At 53.8% G+C, this 8,191-nt stretch overlaps 1 long non-coding RNA gene across 1 annotated transcript; it reads right to left on the minus strand.

Moving 5' to 3' along the window:
* Positions 1–1,451: 1,451 nt before the first annotated feature.
* On the minus strand, positions 1,452–5,894 carry LOC144295523 (uncharacterized). Its single transcript, XR_013362649.1, has 3 exons — positions 5,660–5,894; positions 5,232–5,303; positions 1,452–2,058 (listed from the first exon to the last, which is right to left on the minus strand). It is a non-coding gene; the product is annotated as an uncharacterized LOC144295523 (long non-coding RNA).
* Positions 5,895–8,191: the final 2,297 nt, after the last annotated feature.

Here is an 8,191-nt window from a genome sequence, read left to right on the forward strand (position 1 = left end):
GTCTGCTGTTACCCTAATACTCCTCCCCATAAAAGTCAGGGATTTCTTGTCTCTTGCTGCTTTAAGGATCTTCTCTTTATCTTTGGCATTCGCAGGCTTCACTATTACATGTCGAGGTGTTGAACGGTTTTTATTGATTTTAGGGAGGGATCTCTCTATTTTCTGGATCTGAATGCCTGTTTCCCTTTCCAGATTAGGAAAGTTTTCAGCTATGATTTGTTCAAATACATATTCTGGCCCTCTGTCCATTTTGGCGCCCTCGAGAACCCCAATTACACGTAGGTTTTTCTTCCTCAGGCTGTCGTTTATTTCCCTTAATCTGTCTTCCTGGTCTTTTAATTGTGTGTCTCCTTTTTCCTCAGTTTCCCTCTTTACCATCAACTTGTCTTCTATGTCACTCACTCGTTCTTCTACCTCGTTAACCCTCATCATTAGGACTTCTAGTTTGGATTTAATCTCATTCAATTGATTTTTAATTTCGGCCTGATTGGATCAAAATTCTGCAGTCATGAAGTCTCTTGAGTCCTTTATGCTTTTTTCTAGAGCCACCAGTAGCTGTATAATAGTGCTTCTGAATTTGCTTTCTGACATTAAATTGTTATCCAGATTTTGTAACTCTGTGGGAGAGACGACTGTTTCTGATTCTTTCTTTTGAGGTGAGGTTTTCCTTCTAGTCATTTTTCTGAGTGCAGAGTGGCCAAAAAGAAATTGTATTGGGAAAAGGAGAAAAAGAGAGGAGAGAAGAAGGAAAGAAAAGAGAAAAATGAAAAAGAATAGAGGAAGAAAGAAGGAAATAGAGAATAAAAAGAGAAAGAAAGAGGGATCCCTGGGTGGCGAAGTGGTTTAGCGCCTGCCTTTGGCCCAGGACGCGATTCTGGAGACCCTGGATCGAATCCCACGTCGGGCTTCTAGTGCATGGAGCCTGCTTCTCCCTCTGCCTGTGTCTCTGCCTCTCTCTCTCTCTCTGTGTGTGTGACTATCATAGATAAATAAAAAATTTTTTAAAAAAAGAGAAAGAAAAAGAAAGGGGGGAATAGGGGAGGGCGAAGCAATCAGAAATAAAAAAAACATGGAGGAGTATCTTCTGATTCTGTATACTTTAAGTCCCTTGACTTCCCCTGGAACTTGTCCTTCTAGCAGTACTTCTGGGGAAGGGGCCTGTTGTGATTTTCAGGTGTTAGCACTTGGGGGAGCTGCTCTGCCCCCTGCCTGGTGCAGGGCTCAGTGGGGGTTGTTTACCCCGTGATGCCCCTGGAGGAACAACCCCAGTGGCGAGGCCAGTTCTGGAAACCTGGATTCAGCCCCCACAGGAACTCTGAAGCACTCCGCCTGCAGGGCCTGGAGAGCTGCTCAGCTCAGGGCAGGAGCGTCCTTCCTGTCCAGGGCCCTCCCGGACTCTGCCTGTCCCGGGGAGGCTGGATCCTGGGCTGTGTCCGCTGCCTGAGCCCCTCCGAGCTGCTCCGGGTCCCGCTGTGTGCACTGCAGCCCTTAGGGAGCTTGGCACACTCTCCTGTGGGGGCAGGTGTCTGTTAATGTCCCAGGGAGCCCGAGGGCATCCCCGACCTCCTGGGGTCCTGCTCTAACTCCCTGCGGGCGCCTTTCAAACCAGGAAGGTTGGTGCAGCTCCTGCTCCTCCGGGACAGGGCTCTCCTGTCCTGGGGACACTCGCCCGGCCTCAGCCCGGCTCCTCGCGGCCCCTCCCCCTCAGAGGCCTTTTGTTTCTTTATTTCTTTTTCCCCGTCTTCCTACCTTGATAGAAGCATGAACTCTTCTCACTGTAGCGTTCCAGCTGGTCTCTCTTTAAATCTCAGGCCGAATTCGTAGATTTTCATGATGATTTGAAGGTTTTCTAGGTAATTTGGTGGAGACAGGTGATTTGGGGACCCTACTCTTCAGCCATCTTGCCCCTCCTCAGACTTGGTGAATATTGTTGCTACCTGGGCCTCACATGGACCTTGTGACTGTGGTCCCCACCTGGACCTCACGTGGATCTGGAGACTCTGGTTCCCATATGGGGCTCTCCTGGACCTGGTTCCTGTGGTCGCCTTCTGGCCTCACCTGGAACAAAACGACTTTGATCCATATTTGGGCCTCACCTGGACCTAGTGACTCTGGTCCTTACCTGGGCACCACTGGGACCTGGTTACTCTCTTCTATACCGGGGCCTTACCTGGACCTGGTGACTCTGGTCCTAACCTGGGCATCATTGGGACCTGGTTACTCTCTTCTATACCGGGGCCTCACCTGGACCTGGTGCCTCTGGTTACTCTCTGGAACTCACCCTGACCCGGTGACTGCGGTCCCACCTGGGCCTCACCTCGATGAGATGACTGGTTCCCACAGGGACTTCACCTGGACCTGGTGAATCTGGTCCTCACATGGGCATCATGGGACCTGGTTACTCAGTTCCACATCAGGGCCTCACCTGGATCTAGTGACTCTTGTCCCCCTCTGGGCCTCACCCTGACGTGGTGACTCTGGTCCCCACCTGGATATCACCTGGACCGGGTGACTCTGGTCCCCTTCTGGAACTCACCAGGAGCTGGGGACTCTGGTCCTCAACTGGGCCTCAACAGGACCTGGTGAATCTACTCCTCACTTAGGCCTCATCTAGACTTTGTGACTCTATTCCCACCTGGGCATCAATGGGACATGGTTACTCTGTTCCCCACCAGGGACTCACCTGGACCCGATAACTTTGATCCACACATTGGCCTCACCTGGCCCTGATGACACTGTGCCCCCCACATAGGCCTCAATCAGGACCTGGTGACTGTGGTCCCCACCTGGATCTCAACTGGACCTGGTGACTCTCGTTCCCACATGAACCACACCTGGACCTGGTGACTGTGGTGTCCTTCTAGCCTCATATTTACCTGGTGACTCCGGTCCCCACCAGGGCCTCACCTGGATCTGGTGACTATGGCCTGCAGGTTGGCCTCACCTGGACCTGGTGAGTGGGGTTGACACCTGTGCCTCACCCATACCTGGTGACTCAGGTCCCCACATGGGCCTCACCTGGACCTGGTGAATCTGGTCCCCATCTGGGCCTCACCCAGTCCTAGTGACTTTGTTCCCCACCTGGACCTGATTGCTGTGGACTCCTTCTTGGCCTCACCTGAAACTGGTGACTCTGATCCTATCTGCGCCTCACCCAGATCTGGTGACTCTGGTCCTCACCTGGGCATCATTGGGACCTGGTTACTCTGTTCCACACCTGAGCCTCACCTGGACATGATGACTGGAACCCCTATGGGCCTCACCCTGACCTGATGACTCTGGTCCCCATCTGGATGTCACCTGGACCAGGTGATTCTGGTACCCCTCTAGGGCTAAACCAGACCTGGTGACTCTGGTCCTCAACTGGGCCTCACCTGGACCTAGTGAATATGCTCCGCACCTGGGCCTCATCTCGACCTGGTGACTCTGGTCACTACCTGGGAATCATCAGGACAAGGTTACTCTATTCCCCACTGGGACTCACCTGGACCTGGTAACTCTGGTCCTCACTTTGGCCTCTTCTGTACCAGGTGACTCTGGCCCCACCTAGGCCTCACCTGGAACTGGTGATTCTGATCCTCAGCATGGCTTCACCTGACCTGGTGACTGTGGTTCCCACCGGGACCTCACCTGGACCTCATGTCACTGGTCCCCACCTGGGCCTCATCTGGACCTGGTGTCTCTGGTACCCACCTGGGTAGCATCAGGACATGGTTACACTGTTCCCTACAGGGACCCACCTGGACCTGTTAACTCTGGTCTTCACCTGGGCCACACCTGGATGGTGACTCTGGTTCCCACCTGGGTCTCACCTGGACCGGGTGAGTCTGATCCCCACCTCGGCCTCACCTGTAACTGGTGACTCTCATTACCACATGGACCTCATGTGGACCAGGTGGCTGCAGTGTTTCTAGCTTCTAATGTCCCTGGTGACTCTGGTCCCCACCAGGGCCTCACAGGGACATGGTGAGTGTGGTTGCCACCTGCACCTCATCTGGACCTGGTGATTCTGCTCTGCACCTGAGACTACCCTGGATCTGGTGACTGTGGTCCCCACCTGGGCCTCACTTGGACCTGGTGACTCTGGTCCCCATCTGGGCCTCACCTGGCCCTGTTGACCATGATCCTCCACTGGGCATAATTGGGACCCGGTTACTGTGTTCTACAACTGGACCTCACCTGGACCGGGTGACTCTGGTCCCCCTCTGGGTCTCACCCTGACCTGGTGACTGTGAACCCCACTTTGGCCTGACTTGGACCTGCTGACTCTGGTTGCCACCTGCGCCTCACCTCGAACTGTTGACTCTGGTTCTTTCAAGGGCCTCCCCTGTACCTGGTGATCCTGGTCCCCACCTGGGCCTCACCTGGACCTGGCGACTGTTGTCACCACCTGGGACTCACCTGGACCTGGTTACTGTGTTCCGCACCTGGGCCTCACGTACACCTGTTGACCGTGTTCCCCAGCCGGTCTCACATGGACCTTTTGCCTCTGATCCCCACCTGGGCCTCACATATACCTGGTAGATCTGGTCCTCACCAGGCCCTCATCTCTATCTGGTGACTCTGGTCCCCACCTGGACCTTTCCTGGACCTGGTGACTCTCTTTCCAACATGGACCTCACCTGGATCTGGTAACTCGGGTCCTCAGTTTGGCCTCACCTGGACCTGGTGACTCTCGTCCCCACTGTGACCTAACTCACACCTGGTGAATCTTTCCCCACCTAGGCCTCACCCAGACCTGGTGACCCTTGTCCCCAGTTATGCCTCAATTCGACCTGATGAATCTGGTCCTCACGTGGGCCTCACATGGACCTGGGACTCAGCTGGATAGAGTGGCTCTGGTTCCCACATGGGGCCCACCTGATACTGGTGACTGTGGTCTCCTTCTATGCTTCACCAGGACCTGGTGATTCTGATCCACATCTGGGCCCTGCATGGGCCTAGTGACTCTGGTCCTCACCTAGGCATTATTGGGACCTGGATACTCTATTCCACACCTGGGCCTCACTTTGACCGGGGAACTCTGGTCCAACTCTGGGCCTCAAACTTAACTGGTTACTCGGGTTCCCCCTCTGGACATCACCCTTTCTTGGTGACTCTGGTCTCCCCCTGGGCTTCACTTGTACCTGGTGAATCTGGTCCTTACCTGGACCTCACCTGGACCTGGTGACTCAGGTCACGACCTGGGTCTCACCTGGACTTGGTGAATCTTGTTGCCACCTGGGCCTCACCTGGATCTGGTGGTTCTGGTTCACATATGGGGCTCTCCAGGACCTCGTTCCTGTGGTCTCCTTTGGCCTCACCTGGAACAACACGACCCTGATCCATATTTGGGCCTCACCTGTACCTGGTGACTCTGGTCCTTACCTGGGCATCATTGGGACCTGGTTACTCTCTTCTATCCCTGGGCCTCCCGTGGACCTGGTGACTCTGGTCACCATCTGGACCTCACCCTGACCTGGTGACTGTGGTCCCACAGGGGCCTCACCTGGAAGAGGTGACTGGTTCCCACAGGGAACTCACCTGGACCTGGTGAATCTGCTCCTCACATGGGCATCATAGGACCTGGTTACTCAGTTCCACATCGGGGCCTCATCTGGACCTAGTGACTCTCGTCCCCCTCTTGGCCTCACCCTGACGTGGTGACTCTGGTCCCCACCTGGATATCACCGGGACCGGGTGACTCTGGTCCTCCTCTGGTCCTCCGCTGGGCCTCACCAGGAGCTGGGTACTCTGGTCCTCAAGTGGGCCTCAACAGGACCTGGTGATCTACTCCTCACTTAGGCCTCGTCTGGAGCTTGTGACTCTGGTCCCACCTGGGCATCAATGGGACATGGTTACTCTGTTCCCCACCAGGGACTCACCTGGACCTGATAACTTTGCTCCACACATTGGCCTCACCTGGCACTGATGACTTTGGGCCCCCCACCTAGGTCTCAATCTGGACCTGGTGACTGTGGTCTCCACCTGGGTCTCACCTGGACCTGGTGACTCTCGTTCCCACATGAACCACACCTGGACCTGGTGACTGTGGTGTCCTTCTAGCCTCATATTTACCTGGTGACTCCAGTCCCCACCAGGGCCTCACCTGGATCTGGTGACTATGGCCTGCAGGTTGGCCTCACCTGGTCCTGGTGAGTGGAGTTGCCACCTGGGCCTCACCCATACCTGGTGAGTCAGGTCCCCACGTGGGCCTCTTGGACCTGGTGAATCTGGTCCTTACCTGGTCCTCACCCGGACCTGGTGACTCTGGTCACCACCTGAGCCTCACCTGGACCTGGTGAATGTGGTCCCCAACTGGGCCTCACTCTATCCTGGTGACTTTGTTCCCCACCTGGACCTGATTGCTGTGGACTCCTTCTTGGCCTCACCTGGAACTGGTGACTCTGATCCTATCTGGGCCTCTCCGAGATCTGGTGACTCTGGTCCTCACCTCGGCATCATTGGTACCCGGTTACTCTGTTCCACACCTGAGCCTCACCTGGACATGATGACTCTGGAATCCCTCTGGGCCTCACCTTGACCTGGTGACTCTGGTCCCCATCTGGATGTCACCTGGACCAGGTGATTCTGGTACCCCTCTAGGCCTCAATGAGACCTGGTGACTCTGGTCCTCAACTGGGCCTCACATGGACCTAGTGAATATGCTCCCCACCTGGGCCTCATCTGGACCTGGTGACTCTGGTCCCTACCTGGACATCATCGGGACATGGCTCCTCTATTCCCCACTGGGCCTCAATTGGAACGGGTGGCTCTGATCCTCAGCAGCATGCCTCGAATGCACCTTTCCACTAGCTGCGTTCTTATGGCTGTGAGAATGTAGCTACATTGTAAGTCAGGACGTTCCATGTATACCGCTCTACTGCACCTAGAGACACAAGCATTGAAGCCTGCAGCTAGCTCCTTTAGTCCTATGAGCTTCTGAACAACACATCTAGTGAGGATGTTCGAAATTTCATCTGAAGGCCGTGTGGAACTGTGAGGGACTGGGGGTGAGCTCAAGTCTCAGAAGAAAGTACCCTTTGGACACTGCATTCCACTAGCTTCTCATGTATGGAATTAGTGTGTAGCACCAACCCTAGAGAGCAGTTCCTCACATATCTCTGGATGGGGCTTGGAGACACTAGTCATGTGGGCTGGCGCCTTCCACTAACCTCTCACAATCTTTCAGTCACGATTCAAGCCTAGGCCTGATAGGAGCGAAGTGTACCTGCAGTCAGCATGTGGGAGGTACAGGGCATAAGTTCAACTCTCAGAAGTGTGTATGCTTTACAGGCAGATGTCTGTTAGACACTTATTGATGGGAGCTTGAACCGAGGTATACTCTACTTGAACAAGGACGTTGGAAATCGCTGTATTGAACTCAGATACACGTGAGTACAGGCCTGTCACTTCCACATGCTTGTCACACAACCTCTTCCAGCACCTAACATAAAGATGCTAGGACCTATGTCTACATGCAGTCAGGATGCGGGACGGTCCTGCCCTGACCTCAGCTCTTACAAGGAAGCATGCCTAGAAGTCAGCTTTCAACTAGCTGCATTCTTATGGCAGTGAGAATGTAGCAGTATTCTAATTCAGGAGGTTCCAAGATTACCACTCTACTGCACCTGGAGAAAACTTCCAGGTCTGCATTGTTCCACTTGCGTCTCACAAACTTCTGACAAAAGTCTATGGTGAAGATGTTTGATACTCATTCTGCAGGCAGTATCAGACCGTGAAGGAAGGAGGGTGAGCTCAACTCTCAAAACTAATTTCCTTTTGGACAAGGCGTTCAGCTACCTTCTCACCTATGGAACTTAGCATGTAGCACCAGTCTAACACAGGAATTACTACGAAATCCCTGGATTGACCTTGGTGTCACTAGTCTAGTGTGCTGGGACATTCCACTTACCTCTCACAACACTTCCATCACGCATCGAGCCTAGGCCTTTTAGAAGTGAAGTGTACCTGAAGGCAGGATGTCGAGGTACAGATCATAAGCTCAACTCTCAGTAGTGTGTATGCCTGGGAGGCAGATTTCTGCTAACCCCTCATACATGGGATTTAGAACATAGCTATACTCTGATCGAAGAAGACCGTTGGATATTGCTATATTCAACTCAGATACACGTGAGTTCAGGCCTGACGCTTCCACATGCTTTTGTCACAACCTCTCCCAGCACCTAACACAAGGATGTTAGCAGCTACG

Source organism: Canis aureus, chromosome 23 (assembly GCF_053574225.1).
Source record: "Canis aureus isolate CA01 chromosome 23, VMU_Caureus_v.1.0, whole genome shotgun sequence".
NCBI classification, from domain to species: Eukaryota; Metazoa; Chordata; class Mammalia; order Carnivora; family Canidae; genus Canis; species Canis aureus.